This window comes from Neophocaena asiaeorientalis, unplaced genomic scaffold (genome assembly GCF_003031525.2).
Source record: "Neophocaena asiaeorientalis asiaeorientalis breed wild unplaced genomic scaffold, Neophocaena_asiaeorientalis_V1.1 scaffold100, whole genome shotgun sequence".
Classification (NCBI taxonomy): domain Eukaryota; kingdom Metazoa; phylum Chordata; class Mammalia; order Artiodactyla; family Phocoenidae; genus Neophocaena; species Neophocaena asiaeorientalis.
Genome location: NW_020173955.1, coordinates 346,634 through 370,785, shown reverse-complemented (window position 1 = coordinate 370,785; position 24,152 = coordinate 346,634). Strand labels below are relative to the sequence as shown.

Sequence of the window (24,152 nt, the reverse complement as noted above, 5' to 3'; positions counted from 1 at the left end):
CCCCCCCCCCCCCAAGGTTCGATAGCTGGGTCTCTGAAATAAACTTACAACAGGCAGATTAACAGGAGAAAAGGTATACACATTTGTGGATTTCTAACGTTACACGGACAGGGACATCACAGGAAAAGACGTGAGTACCCAGAAAGGTGATGACATTTGAGAGCTTATATACCGTCTTTATAGGGAAGGGGCAATTTAGGGGCAAGATGAATGGGCCCTTTGAAGAACAGATGGGAGATATGATAGTTTGTGACAAAGTTTGTCAGGGTGTTGTGTGGACTCCTAGTGTCCTCTCCTGTGACAATCTTCCCTGATTGGTGAAACTCCCAGCGAGGAGATTTTATGACAATTGAATTCCTTTCGGAGGCTCTGTCTTAGGCAGATGAGGGGAGTTTGGAGAAAGCCTCTCCCCACCTTTGCTGGTTTTTAACTGCCCTCAGCTCAAAATAATCAGAATAACAAAGTGGCATCTTTTGGGGTGTCCTGAACTCCTGTGGGAATTTCACTTCAAGGACTTCTGAAAGTTTTTCTTTTCCTTGGTGAAGCCATCTTTTGGGGGGATGACTTCCAAGCCACTAGGGCAGGAGGGAAGATGTTCCCAAGAATTGGGTTGGGTGGCGTTCCTCAACCTGGCTGCCAGTTGCAATCACTGGGGAAGCCCAGGCCCACCCAGGGACTCAGGTGTAATTGGCATGGGACCTGCCTTGGTGTCCAGAATTGGGAGTTAGCCCTGATCTGTGCGCGTTCATCATTTCCATCAAGTCTCCCCCAGGATCGAGTCTTCCCAAGCTGATGGTGAAGAGCCCCAGATTCCGCTGAGGGTTTCCACAGAGTTCGACCACAGCAGAAAATGAATTAGGCTGCCCAGAGGTAAAAGAGGACACCACAGGGCTTCCCTGGTGGCGCAGTGGTTGAGAGTCCGCCTGCCGATGCAGGGGACACGGGTTTGTGCCCCGATCCGGGAAGATCCCACATGCCGCGGAGCGGCTGGGCCCGTGAGCCGTGGCCGCTGAGCCTGCGCGTCCGGAGCCTGTGCTCCGCAACGGGAGAGGCCACAACAGTGAGAGGCCCGCGTACCGCAAAAAAAAAAAGAGGACATCATAAACCCAATTCCATTCCTAAGTGTGTGTTTGTGTGTGCCTAGACACAATGGGGGGGGGGAAGCTACTCGCTGCAACTTGACGCTTTAAGCGATTCATGAAATGAGTTAATATTCACCAATGTGTGCCAGGCAGAGTAAATGTGAAAACCTGGGGCAAAGGCAGAGAATGAGGATGAGGCTGGCTGCAGAGTGGATCCGGGGCCATGGACTGTCCTGAGGGAGCCAGAGTCCAGGAGTCCCCTTAGGAAATCCGTGAGCCACTCAGGCAGGTGGCCCTTCTAACCAGTGGCCCGGGCAGGGGGGCGAGCAGAGAGGGAGCAGCAGCTCCTTCTGTGATGACGGAACTGAAATATCCTCTACCGAATTGGAGGAGAAGGTGGGAGTGGGGCTCCTGGTATGAAGAAAACTGAGTTCATAAATCTGCCCCCCCTTTTTTTCCTGCCCACTGCACCTTTAACGTGGCTCTTTTTTTTTTTTTTTTTTTTGCGGTACACGGGCCTCTCACTCTTGCGGCCTCTCCCGTCGAGGAGCACAGGCTCCAGACGCGCAGGCTCAGTGGCCATGGCTCACGGGCCCAGCCACTCCGTGGCATGTGGGATCTTCCCGGACCGGGGCACGAACCCGTGTCCCCTGTATCGGCAGGCGGACTCTCAACCACTGCGCCACCAGGAAAGCCCTAACCTGGCTCTTTTGAAAGATGGATGTGTATGCATCCACAAACACATTGACTCATGCCGTAGTAGAAGGGTGGTAGTAAAGTGTGGAGAAGGTGAATGGGCAGGGCTTGCAGCCCGATTGGAGTCTGAGAAGACGAGGATCTTCTTGAAACACATCATTCTGGGATTGTGGGGGAAGGCTGTCACCTTCATCAAATGAGACTTTTAAACCCTGGATTTTAAATTTCAGTTCCCAGGAAGGGGTCTGGTTGTTCAAAGGATAAGGGACGTAAGGCGAAGGTTGCACTGATTCTGAGTTGGGCCCTCAAGTCTCTTTGTGACACTCAGACTGTAACACACAGGCTGCAAAAACCCTTGAGGCATAAGGTGGTCCTGGGCCACTTATAGCAGCATGAAGTGGGCTGCTTGTTTAGAACTTGTTCTAAGGCCCATCGCAGGTCTATCTAATCTCCAGCTACTGGGCTCTCTAGGGATTGGGCCAGGGAACTCCAAATTTTAAATATATGCCCCTAGCAACCCCAAGGTGCCTAAGGACCGAGGGCCCTTGTAGAATAGGTAGATGGGGATAGAGGAGGCCAGTGGCTCCCAAACCTGGGGGTTCAAGAATGCACCTGGCGCTTTAAGAGCCAGCCTCCGCCCCTGCTGGATGTGAGGTGGGCCCTATGGCATTCCTAGGATGACTGTGATCATCACTCAGGTTAGGTGTCCCGGGAGGGAATTAACTGGGAAGAAGCTTTCCTGATCTGTTACTTGACTCTGGAAGTCTCCCCACATTGCCTCTTCATTGAGACTGGGGCGTTCTGCACAGACCACAGGGCAGGCCTAGGGCATGAAGATGTTGGGGCCATTGTGGTGGCGTTCCACACTGCCCCCTCCAGCTTTACTGAGATATAATTGACGTATAACATCGTGGAAGTTTAAGGTATTTGACATGTTGATTTGATACTTACATATTGCAAAATGATTAACCATCAAAGCATTAGCTAATACTTCCATCACATCTCATAATTAGTATTTCTTTTTTGTGGTGAGAACATTTAAGATCTACTGTCTTAGCAACTTTCAAGTATACAATATGGTATCATTAACTATAATCAACATGCTGTATATTAGATTCCCCAGAACTAATCCATCTTATAACTGGAAGTTTGTCCCCTTTGATCAATCTCTCTCCATCTTCCCCCAACCCTCCCACCCCAGCCCCTGGTAACCACCATTCTACTCTTTGTTTCTATGCATTTGGCTTTTTTAGATTCCACATATAGAAGTGATAACATCCAGTATTTGTCTTTCTCTGTCTGACTTATTTCACTTAGCATAATGCCCTCAAGGTCCATCCATCTTGCTGCAAACGATAGGATTTCCTTCTTTCTCATGGCTGCATAATATCCCATTGTGTGTATATATGCCACCTCTTCTTTATTCATTTGTCTGTTGACAAACACATAGGTTCTTTCCATATCTTGGCTGTTGTAAACAATGCTACAATGAACATGGCGGTGTAGGCATTTCTTCAGGATCCTGTTTTCACTTTCTTTAGATATATACCCAGAAGTGGGATTGCTGGATCATATGGTAGTTGTATTGTTAATTTTTTCAGGAACCTCCATGCTGTTTTCCATAGTGGCTCTATCAATTTATTCAATACATTCCCACCCACAGTGCACAAGGGTTCCCTTTTTCCCACATCCTTTCCAACACTTGTTATCTCTTGTCTTTTTGATGATAGCAGTTCTAACAGGTGAGGTGAGGGGGTCCATTGTTTTGAAATATTTTTGAATTGATAAGAACCCCCCAACGGGTTCAAAGTTAGCAGAGTATCTGAATTAGGAAAACAAGCCCATCCCCAAGGAGAAACAACTTTCTCATATGCTTTTGGCCTCAAGAGAGGGAGTCCGGCCACCATTCTGCCCTCTGCAATTCAGAACAGCAGACAGTGAAAAGTCAGCTATAACTGGGTTCTGACGCTCACACAACACACGTGTGTCTATGCCGGCTGAGGCTCTGTTTTCTGTTACCACTGGCCACGGAGGCCACATCTTTCCAGTGGGTGAACTTGAAGGCAATCTGGCCTTCAGCCCTCAACCTTCACGTCAGGCAAACTTCCTTTTACAAAAAGCCTCTCAATTCTTATCCAAAAATTACACTGTATGTAATTTATATTCGATTTAACATCAAAATGGGGAGGAAGTCTGCAGGATGAAAACTGTTTTCATAATAAGATTTTATTTGCCTTTTTCACTCTCATTTGCTCGTGAATGTATGAAGCTATGTGCTTTGCAAAAACTCAGTCTGATAGTGAGTCCAGAAGCAGATAAGAGAATCCATCTGTCTTTTATTAAGCTAAACATTTTTTTTTTTTTTTTTTTTTGCGATACGCAGGCCTCTCACTGTTGTGGCCTCTCCCATTGCTGAGCACAGGCTCCGGATGCGCAGGCCCAGCGGCCATGGCTCACGGGCCCAGCCGCTCCGCAGCATGTGGGATCTTCCCAGACCGAGGCACGAACCCGTGTCCCCTGCGTCGGCAGGCAGACTCTCAACCACTGCGCCACCAGGGAAGCCCTAAACATTTTTTTAAATTACAGGAATGTAAAATGGAGCCACACTTCTCACTAAATTTTTTTGTTTCGGAAAATATAGGTTTAAAAAAATATATATATATGTTAATGTAGTGGATTTATTATTGTAATTTTAAGTAAATAAATATTTTTTAAATTTCAGTTTAATTTCTAATATGGTAAATAGAACACTCTTTGAGGCCCTCAATAATGTTAAGAGTATATAGGGGTCCTGAGATTAAGAAGTTTGAGAACGACTGTCTTATTTCTTGCCCGTCCCCTAGGCTCCGCCCCCAAATTTTCAAGTGTACAAGCTCGCCTTCCGCGCCAACCGTTGGAGTTCACCGTGGTGACCATCTGACATGTCTCAAACAGCTGCCTCAAAGCATCCCTCCTCCAGGTGCCCCCTTCCCACCTTCCAGGGTAAGAACGTGTTCCTTTAACACTCAGCAAACCTAGAATGGGGACAAGGGAACTCATGTGCAGTCGGGGGAGCAAGGGAATGAAAACACAGTCGCTGCCCTCGAGGGGCTTCTGATTTTGTGGGAGATACGGACGGGCAAGCAGCTGCCCAGGAGATACCTGTCATTGCTGTTTGCCAGTTACATCCTGGGGAGAAAGCGGGTATTGCGCCAGCCTTCCAGTTTCTTTCCCTGCCGCTGCCCCAGATTCCCGAGATCCCGGGGCCCGCGCGCCCCCTGGTGGCCGTGCCTCGTCTCTGCAGCCTCTTCCTTCTGGAGCTGCAGGAGCGCCCTAGGGATCCTCAAGTTTGGGGATCGATGCGCTGTGGCCCCATCGCTTAGGATCTACGTCGGTCCTCCGCGGGCTCTTGTTTGTCACTCTGCGCACGTTTATTCCTTGGTGACTAATTCCAGCCCGCTTCTGCCTCTGTGCCTGCCCTTTATGGATGCTAGGCATCTTGTGGATTCCTTCCCCACCAGCGATGCCATTAGGTGACAGAGTACGCCATGGTAGAGATAATGGATCCGAGTTCAAGGAGTCCGATGACAAAGTTCCACTTCTTACTGATATGCCTAAGAGCAAATTATCTGATGTCTAAAGCAGCTCTGGATATTGCCGACTGAGGGGTATTCTACGTTGGGGTCAAGTTCTTTCAGGAGGGGGGAAATGCGTCTGGACCCTCTGAATCTCATTGGCTTAAGTTGGATTCCTTGCTCTTCCGGGGCTCATGGTCGTACTTTCCGCATTCTGAGGTGGGCATCAATACCACAAGACCCCCACCAGTCCTTCTAGGGCTTTTTTCCAGGGACATAGGGGCCTTCCTATTATAAACAGGGCAGGAGTGGTCTACCATAAAATCCCAGAACACCTCGACGTGGGTATGCAGTTGAACACTTTGACCCTAGCTTACTCAATACAAAACAAAGCTCTAAAATTGAGGAACGAAACACTACAGTGTCTTTCTTTTCATCAAACCCTAGAAATTCAGAATGAGAGTACCCTCAAACAGTATTGGGGGTTGGGAGAGAGCTTCAGAGACAGCAAGGTATCCTTGGGGACCAGCCTAAGGGCTCTCCTACAGTTCTGACCCAGAGTCCGTTAGCAGGAACCTCACTGCCCCATAAGCAAACTCAACCATCTTAACCTAGTGGTTTCCATGGTAACCATCAAAGAATGATCCCCTTTTCATTCCCACAGATGTTTCTCCCACCCCTCCCCCCAATAGTCATTTTCAGATATGACCTAGAACTGGATTCCATACAAATACTATTTGCAAAGGTATCATTTCCCCCTTTCAATCCATGTTTTAAGAAAGTAGAAACTGTTTCTTTAATTTACACAGAAACGCCCTTCAGGTACATGGGAGTTTTAGTATTCCTATTTGTGTAATAATTCATTTTAAATTAAAAAAATGTTTTTCTAAAAAATTTTCAAACAGAAAACGTTTTTCTAAAAAATTTTCAAAATGTTCTTTCAACATTTTTGAAGAAAATCTGGTCTTTGTGAAGAATGATAAGAGGTTATGAAATAAACACCATTATCTACAAAAGGAACTCATAGATTGTAAGCCTTAATCCTTATTAGGGCTATGTTGAAAATGGCATAGCCTAACATTTTAGCTTTGAAGCACAAGAAGAATATAAATAAACCTTTAAAGTATAATAAAGTATAGATAGTAGGGGGAAATTTTTAAAAATCAATTAATCACGCTGTCCTTCCACAACGCCTTCCCATCTTTTCCCCAGCAGCCCCCTCACCCTTCACAACCTTTAAAACTTCCACAATGAGAAACCCAGGCAGTGAGAACACCTGCTGCTCTTGTCCTAAACAAAGGTTGGGTAAACTATGGTCCTTGGGCCATTTCTGGCCCAGGGCCTGTTTTTGTATGGCCAGTCAGCTAAGAATGTTTTTTTACATTCTTAAAGGGCTATAAAACAAGCAAACACACAAAGGAGAATATGCGACAGAAACTAGATGTCCACCCTGTGGCCATGTGTGATCTGTGAACCATCTCTTCTGTTGGCTGCAGGAATCCTGGTGAAAGGTGGCTTTTCTTCCATCCAGGCAGCAGTGACAAGAGGTACAGCCGAAGTTGCCATGCCGACAGGGAATTCAGTTCTTAAAATAGTCAACTGTGCTCAGGCATTTTCGGGGTGGGTGGGTTTGGAGGGAGGGGGTTAGGGAGAGGGGTGGGGAGAGATGATAAACGAATGAGTCAGACCCAACTGGTGACAGCTGTTCCATCATCCCTCTGGTAAGACGGCAGGAGGGGACTCTCTAAAAGGAGGTCTGAAAGAGACCTTTTCCATTCAAAGAGTAGGGATAGCTCTGTTTCCTTGCATTATTTTCCTGCCCGACAGAAGGAAATTCCCCCTACCACCTCTCCTCCCCTCCGCCACCCTGCAGCCTCTTCCCTGCAGAGAACAGAAGGGGGAAACACACCCAATCTCAAAAAGAGCCTGCCCTGATTCGGAGGGACTGGGTGTGCTGGGGCTTCGTCTGTGCAGGGGTGGGAGGCGTCCATTCTCACTCTGGGCTGCCTCAAGCCTTCCTCTGTGGGAGGCCCGGCGTCATGGAACCAAAAGGAAAGTGTATCCCTATCAATGTGTCTTTTATCCAGATAGCCCAATCAACCAACAGTCATTCTTTGAGAATCTCCTGTCACCCCTTTGTTGTGCCCCCAATGCCTGGAGAGGTGAACTAAGTCCTTTTTTTTAAACTGTGGTAAAATATACATAACATAAAATTTGCCCTTTTGTGGCCTCTCCCGTTGCGGGGCACAGGCTCCGGACGCGCAGTCTCAGCGGCCTTGGCTCATGGGCCCAGCCGCTCCGTGGCATGTGGGTTCTTCCCGGACCGGGGCACGAACCTGCGTCCCCTGCATCGGCAGGCGGACTCTCAACCACTGCGCCACCAGGGAAGCCCCCATTTTAACCAATTTTTAACTGCACAACTCAGTAGCATTAAATACATTCACATTGTTGTGCAACTGTCACCACCGTCCGTCTTCACAATTTGTTCATCCTCCCATATTCTGAAACTCTACACGTAACTCCCCATTCTGTACCCGTCCCCCCATCCCCTAGCAACCACTATTCTACTTTCTGTCTCTATGAATTTGGCTATTCTAGGAATCTTATGTAAGTGGAATCAGTATTTTCTTTTGTATCTGGCTTATTTCACTTAGCACATCTTTAAGGTTCATCCATGTGTCAGAATTCCATTCCTTTTAAAGGCTGAATAATATTCCATTGTATGTATATACACATTCTGTGTATCCGTTCATCCATCAGTGGAAATTTGGTTTGTTTCTACCTTTTGCCTACCGTGGATAATGTTGTTCTGAACTTCGGCGGCTGTTTGAGTCCCTAATTTCAATTCTTTTTTTGGCTAAGTTCATTTTCAGAAAGAAAAAAACTAAACCGAATGAGATCCCACCCAGGGTGCAGAAGATGCTACAGCAACATTTTCTTATCTCTTCTATCCCATCCATTCAAAATCCATCTCTTATGAGGCCAGCAGCCCCTGGTCCCCTGCTGTCTTCCCTTCTCCAGGCTCTAGCCCTCTGCCCTTACTCCTCACTACCTTGAGCTCAAGGTCCTGGGGACTTGCCGTCTCAGATCCTTCATCAAGGGCAGTGGAGAACTTTAAGGTTCATAGTTAGTTCTTTCATTTTTTTCATAGTTGAGCATATTAAAGTAAAACTTTCTAGGTTTAATGCCAATTGTATATTTTAGCATCATATCAATGTGGGGGTTTTTTTGTTTTTTGTTTTGTTTTATTTTGCGGTACGCGGGCCTCTCACTGTTGTGGCCTTGCCCGTTGTGGAGCACAGGCTTCAGACGCACAGGCTCAGCGGCCATGGCTTACGGGCCCAGCCGCTCCGCGGCATGTGGGATCTTCCTGGACCGGGGCACGAACCCGTGTCCTCTGCATCGGCAGGCGGACCCTCAACCACTGCGCCACCAGGGAAGCCCTCAATGTGTTTTTATACAAAAGGACCCATTTCCCACCAGGAGCAGGGAAGGAAAGGATTCAGTGGAGAGGCATATCACTAGGAATTTTTTTGGTTGGGAATGAGTACATGGTCTCAGTTGGCTCACTCAGGCTGAAGGGAAAGAATTTTATTTCATGGCTGGGCAAGGTGTTCTTTTTTTTTTTTTTCCCCTGGGGGTGTTCCACTTGATGCTGTTTGAAAGGAAGCTGGGCTGTGGATAAAGCTGACACCTAGGGAGGAAGGCCGAGCTAAGAGAATAGCAGAATATGGTACTAGTGTCCTGATCGTGCAGTGCCTGAAGCTTACTCTACTCCAGTTACCTGTTAGGGAGCCAATAAATTGCCTTGTATTTTCAGCCTGATTTGGTAGGGCTTTCTGACCCTCAGGACCAAATTTACCCCAAGAAGAGTGGAAAGTCATTACAAGGTATAAGCAGGGAGAGTCCAGGAAGAGGGTGGCATGATCAGATCTGCATCACATGGTTGCCCTGAGCTCTAGCTGCAAGGTGGAAATGGGTTAGTGGGGAGCTGGGGTGGTTGCAGTTGGAGGTGCTACTGGACCAGTTCTGGTGAGGGGTTATGGAGGAGGAGAGAGGGGAGCAGATCTGGGAAATTTTAAAGAAGTTTTCTATATGAAATCACGTTGATCCCCCCGAAACACCAAACACACACAGACACATGGATTCCAACGTCAATGGCTATCCAAAGCCCCCGCCCCATTTCTACAAATTTGGGGAAGCAGGGAAGAGGTTTTCATTTCTCATGGACATTTCTGCCTCACGGGCTCCCACCCCTAAGAGCGGTTTAGTTGTTCTGCCAAGTCATGGCTGGTGTGAAGCTCAGTCCTTCGTTGGTTTCTACAGCCCCTCACGTAGACAGTCCCGGTGAGGCGGGCTCACGCTGCAGTCTTCCGCCACTTTGTCTCATTGCTTTCCTTTTCCTCCTCCCAACTCTGTACTTGATCCCCTCCCTCATGGGTTCCTTGGGGAGCTCCATTTTTTCTCTCTTCATGGTGGAAAAAATTCAGCTTTCCCAGCTCCTTCCCCCCAACTTGCACAACTGGCTTCTTCAGGGAGCTGGGAAGAACCAAGGGCCCCCATTGGGCACAGTCTGCTCGCCTTACAAGGCAGGTGAGTTCTAAATAGCCACCTTTCCCCTGTTGTCATTCTCAGTATGGATACTTGTCTCCCACGGCTGGATTACGAACTCCTTGCAAGCCGGACCATGTTGTCCTGGTCTCTGTGATGTCCACTGCACCTAGCACTGCGGGCACTTGTGCAACTGGTCAAACCCTGCTTGTTCCAAAGCAGCCTAGCCGCAGGCCATAGCCAAATCAACCCAGTGTCTTCAGGAGGATGAGAGGTTTAAGAGACACTGATTGAGGGCTGCTGTGCACGGGAAAGACCTGTAATGATTTCATAGAGCAAATATTTGTTGGGCATTTCCTGTGTGCAGCATGAAGTGACCTGTGGCACTGGGGCATACAAAGATGAAATCGTTCCTCTGCCCTCGAGGGTCCCACCATGGAGGGGAAGACACACACACTGCTGACAGCCTGTCAGGGGACCAAAACGGGAATTACTGGATATGGACTATGGGACCCAGAAGGAATGGATTCTGTCTGGGGTGGGAAGGTAGGCTGAGTGATTAGGGTGGGAGGGTGAGTCAAGAGGGCTTTACAGAGGATGTGACACTATCGTGGGCATTTGAGGCATAACTGAGATGCGAGGAAGTGCCTGGTCCCCTCTGAGAGTGGGGAGTAGTTGGCATGACAAGTGTGCCTGGAGCTGGGATGCAGGGGAGGGACCAGGCTGGACAGGCCTTGTCATGCCTCTCCCAGGAGATGTGCTGCTTTCCTGGAGGTGATGTTTGGGCGCCCAGCAAGTGTTCTACCTTGATTCCCCTCCCTCCGTGCCAGGGAAGAGCAGGGGGCGGAATGGGTGAAAATCTTTAAAATGTTGGCTTCCCTTAATCAGCCCCTTAGGCCGCTGACATTCTGGTTCCCTGGAGTCTAAGAGGGAAGAAAGGAGTGGATTGAAAGTGAGAAAATAGTCATGTGAAGGAGTAAAAAACAGCTGCAAGCACAACACTCCTTTGGAGATGGAATGAATAAATGAGATAAAATCCTAAATAAATACCTTGCATGGGACTAATTGCGTTTTAAAAGCTGCCACCGGAGCACAGATAAAACGATGCTGTATTTCATTAGTGGCTCCTTTAATTCTATGGTATTTGCCAGCAAAGCCCTATTGAAGCACTCTGTAATTAAAGACCAGTTCTGGGTCCTGTAATTTAGAGCATTATCAAAATAGGGCAAGTGACTGGAGGTAAGGAAATAGAAACAAACACCACTTTCATAAGGTCCTTGGAGATCACACAGAGTGTGAATTTTAAAAGCTCAGACTCTGTACCGCCCCGGCCCGAGGGGTCTTGTCCACATCAGTGTTTTCCATTTGATGGGCAACCAGTTACATTTTTATTATCCCACAGGAGTGTAGGTGGAGAAGTAAATCAGTTCTTTTATTAAAATGATTTTTTATTGAGATATAATTCTCATAACATAAAATTACCACTTTGAAGTGTATAAATGAGTGATTTTTAGTACATTCATAACGTTTTACAACCATCACCACTATCTAATTCCAGGACATTTTTATCATCCCCAAGAGAAACCCCGTGCCTGTGAGCGATCGGTTCCCATTCCCACCCACGCAGCCCCCGACCCAGCCCCTGGAAACCACTCACCTGCGTTCTGCCTCTATAGATTTGCCTATTCTGAACATTTCATATAAAGGGAATCGTACAGTATGTGGCCTTTTGTGACAGGCTTCTTTTACCTAGAATATCTTCCAGGTTCATCTGTGTTACAGTACGTATCAGGACTTCATTCCTTTTTGTGGCTAAATCATACTCTGTTGTCTGGATATACCACTTTGGTTTATCCATTCATCCGCTGATGAACATTTGGGTTGTTTCCATTTTTTAACCGTAATTAATCCTGCCGCTATGAACGTTCACGTACAAGGTTTTGTGTGAATCTATGTTTTCAGTTCTTTCAGGTAGTGGAATCGCTGGGTCATATGGTAGATCTTTGCTTAACCTTTTAGGAGCTGCCAGGCTATTCTTCACAGCGGCAGCAACTATTTTATATTCCCAGAAGCAATGTGTGAGGTTTTCAATTTTCCCACATCCTCACCAAAACTTGTTATCGTCCGTTAGTTTTTTTTTTTTTTTTAAATAAATTTATTTATTTATTTATTTTTGGCTGTGTTGGGTCTTCTTTGCTTTCCCTGGGCTTTCTCTAGCTGCGGTGAGCGGGGGCTACTCTTCGTTGCGGTGCGTGGGCTTCTCATTGCAGTGGCGTCTCTTGTTGCGGAGCACGGGCTCTAGGCACACAGGCTTCGGTAGTTGTGACACATGGGCTTCAGTAGTTGCGGCGCACGGGCTTAGTTGCTCCACGGCATGTGGGATCTTCCCGGACCAGGGCTCGAACCCGTGTCCCCTGCTTTGGCAGGCGGATTCTTAACCACTGCCCCACCAGGGAAGCCCAGGATGTGTCTTAACGTGTATGTCAGGCAGGCTGAAGTCGGGACCTTGTTGTCACTGCCTGGACATCAAAACTCGCTGACCAGCTGTCAGCTGCTGGGGAGCAAACCCCAGAGACAGTAGTGGAGCCTCCTTTTAATGACGCTGTGTCACCAAGCTCTTGGCACCCAGGACAACAATGTGGGGAGAAACACAGGCCACCATGACTCTGAGTCAAAGTGTGATGAGAAGAGTGGACCCCAAGTGTGAGGAAGTTTGGAAATACCATAGCCAATTTATTTCACTTGTATTTTGCTTTTTATCTATGCACAGGAGTGATGTATGGCAAATATCTTTAAATAAATCTCAAAGAGCTCGCTCTTTCAGTAAGTACAAAATAAAACTTGTAAGTACTAAGAAACTCTTGTTTTTTTTTTTTCTTTTTTAGGCAAGCATAAAATTATGACACAGGTTACAATTGCTGGTGAAATACAGATACCTACTTCCCATGGGGAGAAGCTGTTGAGAGAACCGGCTTGGGACACCGTGAGTGAAACCCTTACCACCGGGCCTGGCAGGGAGCAGTCCTGTTATCAACACTGATGGTTAAGGGTGTTGTTAATAACAATGTACCCACTCGACTCATATTAGGACATGTGTAACGAGTGACACCTCTTCTGATCCTTTACTGCATGACTAATCCTGGAGAAGGGAAAAACCATAACTAATGCTTTTTTTTTAAATAGATCTCAGAAAAAAATCAATAAAAGCAGCTGTCCTAAGGAATATAACATTTCAACAATGTTAGTCAAAGACTCTTAAGGCTTGCTGTGTGCTATCTGCAACACTGGAAGGTAACACAGAGATGTTGGCCTCTTCCTAGGGGACACGCACTAGGCACCATACACGTCAGTCCTGTCCAGCAGTGGAGTTCTGTGCCCCCAGGGGTACATGTGGTTCAGCCACTCCCTCTGGGAAGCCCGCTAACTCTGCCCTCTTTTGTGTGGATCTCTTCCCAGCGCTTCACACTGGTAACTTGAAATTGGCTGAGGCGTGAGTATTTACACAACGGGAATTGGCAAACACCATTAATCAGGACTTTTTTAAAAGTTAACTTACTAGCTTATCACTGCCTCGAAGGTACTGAGTTCCTGGGGTGGAGGTGGTATCTGTAAACTCAGTCCCACACCACAAGCCAGGGGCCACTCACTGGATCAGCAGGGATGTTTGGGCACCATGGGCATTCGCCCTACTTCCCTGGATACATATTCTTGCAACATTGTCCACTTCCATGTGGCTGTCTTTGGGGTGTGGGTGACCTGTTAGAAGGTTCTTCTTGCTCCTGTTTGTGAGATGAAAGTCAACGTAGAGTCAGCGTCGCTAAGAGCGTTCTCTAAAATGGAGCTGAGAGACCGTGGAAGAAGTATGATTTACACACGCCTCGGCCTGGATGGAATCTGAGCTCTGACCATTTATTGTCTTAACGTAGGCATCCAGAACATCTGCCCCATGTTCCAGAAACTCAAGATACTTATCAGACCCTCACCCTAAAATAACCCATGACAACCTATCCCTTAAGGACAAATATTTCCTTTCTTGCGTCAGGGTCAATCCTAGTTCTTACAACTCAACAACCTCGTGGCTTTTACCTTTATAAGCCCCTGACTCTTCCTCTTCCCTGGAACACTCTTTCAGTTTAACCTGAACCGGTATCTCCTGAATTGCAATTCCTAATTCCACAGAAGCTGTCTTCTAATTCGCAGCCTTCTGTGTTTCTTGGTCGACGTGTTTCAGCTGCAAAACATCTTCCAGACGCTGAGCAACCCTCTCCATAGTTTCTGTGTGGCTGGAATTAGGCTGAGAGCTCAGGCTTCTGAGGGCTGAGTCAGGATGAGAGTGGAACAGAAACAAAAGCACAACAGAAGAAGAAAACAATGCCTGTTTGACTACTGGAAAGAGGATGGAGACAGGCTTTCTCTTAATTCCTTAGTAGAGGGGAACCCAACAGACATTATTAGCATGCTGGGGTGCATAGACTTCCTGCCCCTCCAACTCCTCAAGGAGAATTCTGTAAGTGCTAGCCTGGTTTCTCTACTCCTTCCCTCAACTCTCCTGATGAGGGTTAGAAGACATAGTAATAAAGACCAAACAAGAGAAGAATGGGGAGAGGAGAAAAGCAAGCCAAGTTGCCTGGGGGAGAGGCAGTGTGAGGAGCGGGGTGCTAGGACAGCTATGGGGGGAGGGAAGGAGATGGGAGGGCCGGGAGTCTCATGTTTCTTGGGTTATTTGAATAGACTTACATGCACAAGGGACCCAATTACGAAATCTCCCCCACCCTCTACCTCTGGGCTCCAGCACCCCGTTATTTTCCCTAGAAATAACCCCTCTTATTAGTTCTTTGCATATCCTTCCAGAGATTCTCCAGGGCAGAGGTTTCCAAACTTCCCTGTGGATGAGAATCACCTGGAAGGTGTGTTAAAACAAAGAATGCTAACTGACCCCTGAGTTTCTTTTCTGATTCAGAGGCTCTGAGTGCTGCCTGAGAATCTGCATTTCTTACACGTTCTGTCTGACGCTGATGCTGCTTGCTGGTCCAGGGACAACACTCGGAGAACCACTTTTCTGAAGGTATTCATGGGAACATTTAACACTTACCCCTTTTTTCTGAAGTAATTTGAGCATCTGTTCCTGGCAATGAACATATCCCTTAGGACACCATTGATGGCCCTTCCCTATGCTCGTTTCTTCCCCTGGGCTACTCTCCTCCCTGACCTCTGTTTATCCAAGGCCCAGTTCAATGTCTGCTTCCTCCAGGCAGTCTTTCTTGGTTCTGTCCCTATGTGGAAGGAATCTTCTGCTCCTTTAGACTCTCATAGGAGTGTTTGTCTGAGCCTTCTAAGGGCACCTGTTATTTTTGAGAATGGGATGTTAAATGGAACTCTTTCTTCTTTGGTTTTTACAATTTTGTTAAAGAGATATCAGACCCTAAAGTGAGTTTAAGAGATCATTAAATGCAGAATTTAGGTTTCAAGACCTTTAGACTTTCCTTGGTCATAAAATGGTTGATAGGATTTTTTTAGAATTTCTTAGGAGCGGGCTGTGCTGTAAACCTGGAGAGAGAAAGGTGAGAACAAATGGGAGTGTCACTTCTTTCCCCTCAAGCCCAGAGAGATTGGGCTTCAGTGGTTGCTTGAGAGCTTAATGTGGGATCTTTGCAGCTGGGGGCCTCTATGGACCAGGGCCAGATTCATGCCTGCCTGAGAGAGCTGAAGCAGCCTGGGGCCAGGGAGAGAGAGGGAAGGAACTGCCCTCCACCCAGGGCACAGCAAGGGGAGTGTTGCTTTCCTTGTAGACCAAGAAAAGTGTCCAAGGAAGCCACTGTGGGAACATCTTAAATCCCATCCAATATGGTCAGGATGGTAGGGGGGCAGCCAAAAGGAAGTGGGAACCTCCAGATTCCATGTTCTGCAGTGACAGAGTCCTGGGAACTGTGGGTAAGCCCCCAGTTTGGGGGATCTTTGAGGAACCCCCAGAGTGCCCACGAGCTCAAGAGTTACCTTAACCCACCTGCCATTCAGAGGACCCTGGGGTCTGGAGACAAGGTTACCATCTTGGATTCTGCCCTTTCTCCCTGTGGGCAGGGACCCTGTTGGCCTGCTGGTGGGAAAGGGGGTGGGGAGGAGAAAAGCTACCCCACCTCCCTTCTCAGGTCGCCGGGGAGATGGAAGAAAAGGTAAGGCCACATCAAGTTCAGAGTTTTGATTATATAGGATGAACATTCTACCCACAGGTGACTGTGGTGGGCCTTAAAGGGGCTAGGGGCTGTAACACTGCCATTCCCTAGAGTGGGGAGACAGTCCAGAGCCCTGCTGGAGTTTCCATCAGGGGCTGGCAAAGTTGTCCTTCTGATTGCTTATGCACTGTGTTTGTTTAAAATACCAGACACACACACACACCCACTACACAATCTTGTTATCGCTTTATGCTCTAAACTCCTTGATATCATGGCTTATAACACCTTTGTGGCCCTTTGGTGCCTAGCTCCATACCTGGCACACAGTGGGCACACAGGGGATATCTGCCCATTTACTCCTTTATTCTTTTATCCAACATTTACTGAGAATCCATGCTCAGCGCTAGTGATAGAGCAGGAAAAGAAGTGGACACGCCTCCTGTCTTCCAGGCTCTCGCTGTCTGCTGAGCAGTACAAGAGAAGCTCAGAAGCTCGAGTAGAGCTCACGCCAGCCAAGGGGGAGCAAATGCAAATCCCCACGGCAGCCAGGCAGGTTCGTGCACATGGGCAAGCGTAAGACAGTCGGGGTGTCGGCAGCTTTGGCAGAACAGGACACCCACCGCGCCCCTCGGAAGGCTGCAGCTGCTCTTTGTTGCCTTCTGAGAATTCAAGCCCATTTGTCCAAAAGGAGTAATAAATCTGGATTTTCACGTGAAATGTCCCGAACAAAACACATCTGGTGGGCCAGTTCAGTGCAAGGGTCACCGTTCGGGGCCCCTTTGCTGTTGTTGGCACTCTCCCTGGTCTTCTCCTGTAGAAGCAGGGGCTGCCAGTAATCCAGGACCACGTGCTGCTTCTTTAGGAATTAATAAGTCAGCGTTTGGAGAAGCTTTATACAAAGAACTTAGCTTTATTAAAATGCTCCTTTGGCCCAAAGAATAAATATTTTAAAAATCCCAACCCTAAGTGCTTAATCTGCTAAAATGTACAACAAATAAAATGAACGCTCTAAAAAGAGCTTGCTTCCTGTTTTAGAAGAGGCCCCATGGCTCTACAATCTGATTACAGAGAAGCGGCCTTTCCTGCCAGGAGTATGACAAGAAGCCACAAACGGACCAAGCCACAGTTTGAGAGGAACTAGCCACAAGTTGCATTAACTGCAATTTCATTACCCTGAAAAGGATTCCATTAGTTGGAGACTTAGTGACTGCTTCTGGGGCTGATTCCTCCTTCTGGGGCCGTCCTATGCTCCCTGCCCTGTCACTGCTGGGATCACAAGGTCCAGAAGCCAGGCTGTAAGTGGAGCTGAAGAAGTTCTGGGAGACAGCACACAACAAGGCAGGCAGCCCAGGAGAGACAGCCAGCTGAAACCCTTCTCTCCAAGTTCTGTTACCTGTTCTGCGGACAGACCCAGGGGTGACACTCTACACAAGTATGATGTATGTCTCCTTTGGGGTACAAATATAGTCACATTTCTTATTTTTACCATTAATAACTCCCATCTACTTTTATTAGTGGAAAATCTAATCATCTACCTATTGAGCCATCCCTTTAAACTTTCCAAGAATCCTATATTTTTAGTCGGAAGAGGTCAGTACTATGAGCCAAACCAGCTCACCAGCGCTGTTGTTTCGATTTCCGCCACAAGGTGTCGCTGTTGAAGACTGGTTTTGCGTAGGTCAGCACAGCACTTGCTCTAGATTTTGGCGATGCCCTTGCCCGTACAGGTCCCTTGCCAGCCACCGTAGTACCACATTCCAGCTTTTAAGGTGGCAATACATTTTATTAGTACACATATGTGGGACTTCCCTGGTGGTCCAGTGGATAAGACTCTGTGCTTCCAATGCACAGGGGGTGGGCTCAATCCCTGGTCTGGGAATTAAGATCCCCCATGCTGCACAGTGCAGCCAAAGGAAAAAAAAAAAAAAGTACACGTATGTATTCCCAAAGCCTGACCCTGTGCCTGGGTGGCTGCCACTGGATTGCCATTATGTATTTGTATGAAGGTCACCATCCCAGAATCCCCATAACCTCCCTCAAACTTCCCCTTTTGTGGCCCCGGGTGTCCTTTCCTGCTATCAGACTTTGGTCAATGACATCCTAACGAGCTTTTGTAAGTTTAAATCTCAGAGAGCTTGGGGTAAAGGGGTCTTCGTTCCTTCCCTCCTTTAAGACTCTAAGATGGTTTTGCAAATGCGTCCCTCCCTTTTCAGAACTCTGCCTAACAAGGGGTCTTAGCGAAGGGTTGCCTTGCTAAATCAAGCAAAAAGTCCTGTTATTCCTTTTAATTGTCAAAGACAAAGATCTTACACCCAGGGCAGGGGAGGCTCTGTTTGCCAAAAAAAATTTTTAACTAAAAGGGGCAAATAGCAGCTCCTCTCATAAAAAAAAAAGCCCTGCTCCAACATGACTCTCTCCTAACTGTACAGAGGAGTCAGTGACTTAAAAATTAAGTCAGACCTTACCTCACTATGCACCCTATTCCAGGTTGTTGAAGTTAAGAAGAGATAGTTGAGACTCATGGAAGATAAATAAACTGCCCAGGATCACACAGGGGGTGGGAGACGAGCCATGACAAGACTCTGAAGTCTAGGCACTTTCCACTGCTCTGCTTCCTTTCCCAAGAGATCCTGTAGAAGGAAGAAGGAAGGTCACTGGAAGTCAGGGTGGCCAGGAAAGGCTTAAGAAAGAGATCAAGTCTTGACCTGAGCACAGAAATAGGGATAGGGATGCTCCCAGGGAACCGGGGTAGGGAGTCCCTTCATGGTTCATATTTAGGAGACAGGAATGGACCAGACAGCTGGAGAGGGTTCCCAAGGAAGCACCTAGTGATGGGGCGGCTCTAGAAATGCCAGAGGCTGCTATGGTCAACCCCTATATCTGTTCTACCCTATTCGTTAGTTAAAGACTTCCTGCAACAATGCTTACTTGCCCCAGTCTCCCTTTCAGCTATGTGTTTTCATGTGACTTGGTGTGGGCCAAGGAAATGTAAGTAGAAATGTTTTGTAGAAACTTCTGGGAAAACTTCTTAAAATAGAACAAGTTCCTCCTTAACCCTTCTTCCTCCCTTCCTCCATCTTGATGTCTGGGAGATATATGTGATGACTGGTCCTCTAGCATTATCTGAGACAACGACTACAAGGGCCACACTTTAGAAATGATGTAGTGATGAAACTGTAACCCCTATAACTGTGGAGCTGCTGTACTATCCCTGGACCGCCAATCTGTCAACTTTCATTTAGGTACTAGGGAGAAACTTCTTTCTTGTTTACATCATTGTTATTTTGGGTTTTCTATCACATACAGCTGAATTTGTCCCTAACTGCAGTAGCCTGCCTAGATTATTGGGGAAGTGGGGGGGATCCCTGAGTGCCAGGTCAAGGAGTCTGGACTTTATCCTGTGGGTCAGTGGGGAGTAGCAGAGTGACATGACAAAAGCTGTGACTTATTGATGTTCATTTGGCCACCAGGTATGACATCCACTAGAAGAAAGTGCGAGGCTGCCGACCAGCTAGATGACTTTTACTGTAGCACAATTGCTGGGCTGGTGAGGGAGTAGAGGGTATGTCTAACCTGATTTCTCAACTGGCCACTCTGAGATATCAGGCCGACCTCCAGAAGTTCCGTTTCCATAAAGACTCCATAGCTTTCTAGAAGGCCAGCAAGACTTTGGGACTGACAGGTCCTGGCACACTCCTCCTGGGATAAGAGAAGGCAGTGGGCAGTGGTTAAGAGCGGAGTTTTGGAGTCAGATCCATCTTGGTTCAAATTCTGGCCTCCTCTTTTGGTAGCTGTATGGTTTAGGGCAGTTATTTAATCTTTCCTGGCTTCAGTTTTCTCATCTATAAAACAAGGATGAAAATACCTGTTACACAGAATCGAGAGCTAAGCCATGTGAGAAGCTTAGCGTGGTGTCTGGCCATGCCTGATTCACAGCTGAAATGGCCACACTTGTGTGTTTTATTTGTGTCTCAGTTATCCTGATATTTTTATCACAAGGATCTATTCTAATTTGATAACTACAGACAATGAATACATTTTGGCTTGAAACTTTTGGATAGGCCACCAACCTGTTCTATATTCTTGTTTTTAATGATTGAATCAAAGAAAAAACTTCTTCTCCAGTCCTATTGAGGGATGGCCTTGTGTGGTACTTGACAGAGTTAAATTGTGTCTGGTTTTTAGTTCTTGTGCTTTTAGACAATGCAACACGACAGGGATGGGGAGGATGCAGGGCCCACTCTCCCACCCCTGAACACTTACATAAACTCTCCCGGCTTGACTTTCTTTCTTTTTTTTTTTTTGCGGTACGTGGGCCTCTCACTGCTGTGGCCTTTCCCATTGCGGGGCACAGGCTCCGGACGCGCAGGCTCAGCAGCCACGGCTCAGGGGCCCAGCCGCTCCGTGGCATGTGGGATCCTCCCGGATCGGGGCACGAACCCGTGTCCCCTGCATCGGCAGGCGGACTCTCAACCACTGCGCCACCAGGGGAGCCCCCCGGCTTGACTTTCTTACTTCTCTCTCCCCTCCTGCTTCCCTGAGAAAAGGAAGGGACTGCCTCAACTTCCTGCTCCCAAATCTCAAGTCTCCTGCTTGCAGATCCCCTCATCTGCCATTCCCCTTAATCTGAGTGGAGTGGTGTCCCTCCCACCATCAGGGCCAGGCCCCTCCACCTGGGCTCTGCACCCCCTTTTGTCCTGCATTCTCAGTGCCCTTGCACTTAACCATCGTCCTGGATCACTCTTTGCTTTCAACCTCTCCTTCTCCTGGTTTCTTCCGATTGACCTTGGAACGCATTCATAATTCATTACACACAAAAAAGTGAAGAACCTTCTTCCCCCTGTATTATTAGAAAGTAGGCTTGGGGCTTCCCTGGTGGTGCGGTGGCTAAGAATCCGCCTGCCGATGTAGGGGACATGGGTTCAAACCCTGGTCTGGGAAGGTCCCACATGCTGCGGAGTGGCTGGACCTGTGAGCCATGGCTGCTGAGCCTGCGCAGAGGTTCTATTACTATAGAAGAAGGAGGTTACTGGGTTGGTATAAAGGTGATCATTTAATTAATTAATTTATTTTAAAATATTTATTTATTTACTTTGGCTGCGCCCTGTCTTAGTTGTGGCATGCGGGATCATTTTTTTTTTTTTTTTTAGTTGCAGCACGTGGGCTCTTAGTTACATGCGGGATCTAGTTCCCTGACCAGGGATGGAACCCAGACTCCCTGCATTGGGAGTACAGAGTCTTACCCTCTGGACCACCAGGGAAGTCCCCAAAAGTGATCATTTTAATATTATATATGAAAATATTTTGTCCAACTTAAAAGTTCACATTTTTCCTCCTAATTTAAAAAAGAAGTTACATTTCTCCTCTGGTTCAAGGTGCTTCAGGAGCCTTCGGCTTCCTTGCAGACATGGCTGAGGCCAAGAACCACACCATGTACAACCCTTCCCCATATGGCACAGAAATGGCATCAAGAAACCCTGATCAAAAAGATCTGAATCGCTTAAGGGGATAGACCCAAGTTCCTCAGAAACATGCACTTTGCCAAGAAGCACAGCAAGAAGGATCAAAAGAAGATGCAGGTCAACACCACCAAGGCCACGGGCGTGGTGCCCAGGCTGTCAAGACCCTCGTAAAGCCCAAGGGCAGAATGGGAATCCAGATCTCCACCAGGGCCATAGATTTCACAGGCAAGATGGAGGCCTGGCAGAGATGTCCTCAAAATAATTAGCTGGACTCACCCAGGGGTGGAAAGGAGAGTGTTCTACGCAATGTCCAGGCATTGAAGCTGTTCCGTCTCAAGGCAGCTGTAACCCCCTGTCAATGAGTGAGGAATGGGGAAGAACCCTAAAATAGTCTGCATCCTCTCCTCTCTTCTGCTTTAATATTAAGCCTCTGTAACCTTGAGTAGGTTCATCCTTTAAAAAAAATTTAACCAGTTAGGGTAGGTTAGGTTATGCTGTGGTAACAAATGATGTCCAGATCTCAGTGCTCAGAACAACAAAGATTTATTTTATATTCATTCCACCTGCCTCTCTTGAGGTGGCTGGGGCCTCTCTTCCATGGGCCTCATTCAGGGACCACAGCTGATAGAGTAGCCACCATGTGGAATGGTGACAGCAGCAGTGACAGGAAGAAGGAAAATGTGACAAGTTATGGATTGCCTCATAGGGTCAAAGTGACATGGGTCACTTTCACCCACTTTTCTTTGGCTCCCCAAACTCAGAGAGGCCTCATTGAGAGGGTAAGGAAGTGCAATTCCTCCACCACATTTCCAGAAGGGGGAGAATGAGAACATGGGTGTCAGCCTTAGTGATCATCACAATACTTTTAACCTTTTTTTTTTTTCATTGAATTCACAGAAAACCTGTAACAGCAGCTAATAGCTTCATTTCAGGGTTGAGGAAATAGCCTGGGTCGCTGCCATCCTTAAGGACAGGAAATGCATCCACCTGCCAAGTCGCTGGTGACATCTTGTGGCAGCCAAGAAGCAGCCACCTACTAGCCGGGGAGGAGAAGGTGTCCCAGCCTCCAGGTGAGAGTCACCAGAACAGGCCTCTCCTGCTGGGCTGAGACGCACGGGGTTGAGGGACTGGGGTTATAGTAGGTTATAATAGGGCCAAGGACTCCTGGGGATCGAAGAGAGGGCTTCTCCTGATAGATTCTCTGGGGCACTGGGTCTTTGAAGAGTGAAAGGAATGTGACCTTGCACTTTGCCCTCACAGCCAGTGAAGCAGGGCATCCCCTGATGTATGGCTCTCTCCGTGGAAACTTTGTGGACATGGTTGGGGAGTGTAGATAATCACATTGCATCATGTCCGTAATATAAGCTAGGTGAAAAAGCAGGATACAAAAGTACAACTAGACTACAGTTTAAATGTGTGTGTGTGTGTGTGTGTGTGTGTGTGTGTGTAGCACGTATGAATCTCAGCCTGCAAACTATATGAGCAAGAAATATTTAAGTCCTTTATTTCCTTTTACTCAATTTAATTCTGCCTCCTAACCCTCACTTGTCCTGATGTGAATTTGCCTTCAGTGATTCTCAGGTGTCCCCATCACCACAGTTGTGCTGGGATCCGTGGTCCACAGCAGCAAAACACCAGTATGCTTCTGTGATTTTTGACCATTTATACGCACAGATCCCACTGCAGCCCTCCCCCTCCCCTGTCCACTCGGTCCCTGTGGGCTTTAGTGCCTGGCCTGGGTGCAGGAATCTTGGAAATCCTGGAGACTGGCTTCCTCAGACCCACCCTCTGAAGTATCATCTCTGAGGTCTTGCCACCTCCCTCCTCAAATACCTGCCTTTCCTTTTTCCCTTCATCCCTAACTCCCTACTGCCTCAAGACCTCTCTCCAGCCTGCCCCCTTCAGACGCATAATCTCTTCAATGGGTTTAAGTTTTTCAAAAGGAGGAAGTATACTAGCCCTGCTACAATACTTGAATAAAGGGATTACCAGCAACATGGGAATTAGATGATTTGAAAATTCTCCTGTTACAAACTCCTAGAAATGCTGAGCTTTCAAGAAAAAAAAAAGAAAGGAAGAAAGAAAGAAACCTTCAGGTGCCAAGACTTCATCTTACTTTGGGATGAAAGAAGCATTGGTGAGTAAAGAAACAGGTAAACCAGGGGGTAAATCTAAAAACAATAATAATAATTTATAAACTAATTTAGGATATGTAAAAATGAGATAGGACTAAAACACTAGACAACAGTAATTATAAAATGGGAGCGTAATGATCTGATTTAATGTTTTAATATCATTGAATTGTTAAGGAGGAGGATAAAGACATTGATTCACTTTATACTTTGTTGCATCAAATAAGCATGTTTGAAATTTAGGGTATCCAGTAGAATAATAAAAATTGAGTGCATATCTTCCATGCAAGAAGGAGGTTAAACAAAGCCTGGATTTCCAGCTGAAAGGGAAATGGAGGAAAAATACAGAGACTAATATATGAGTTAAGAGTCAGAAAAAAAATCTGCCATACACACACATACAAATATACGTGTGACATACAGGAATTACCTCTCAGTGCTACAGTGATCATTTATGGAGAGTGAGGGTTCAGGTGAGTTTTATCTTCTTTTTCATATTTGTGAT

At 47.1% G+C, this 24,152-nt stretch overlaps 1 long non-coding RNA gene across 1 annotated transcript in view; it reads left to right on the top strand.

The window, feature by feature from the left end:
- Positions 1 to 23,652, top strand: part of LOC112404863 (uncharacterized) — a 26,866-nt gene extending 3,214 nt beyond the window's left edge. The window contains exons 2-6 of the long non-coding RNA XR_003004232.1: positions 4,622 to 4,760; positions 12,769 to 12,866; positions 14,844 to 14,948; positions 22,413 to 22,585; positions 23,557 to 23,652. This is a non-coding gene — a long non-coding RNA (uncharacterized LOC112404863). The remainder of the gene's footprint in view (positions 1 to 4,621; positions 4,761 to 12,768; positions 12,867 to 14,843; positions 14,949 to 22,412; positions 22,586 to 23,556) is intronic.
- Positions 23,653 to 24,152: the final 500 nt, after the last annotated feature.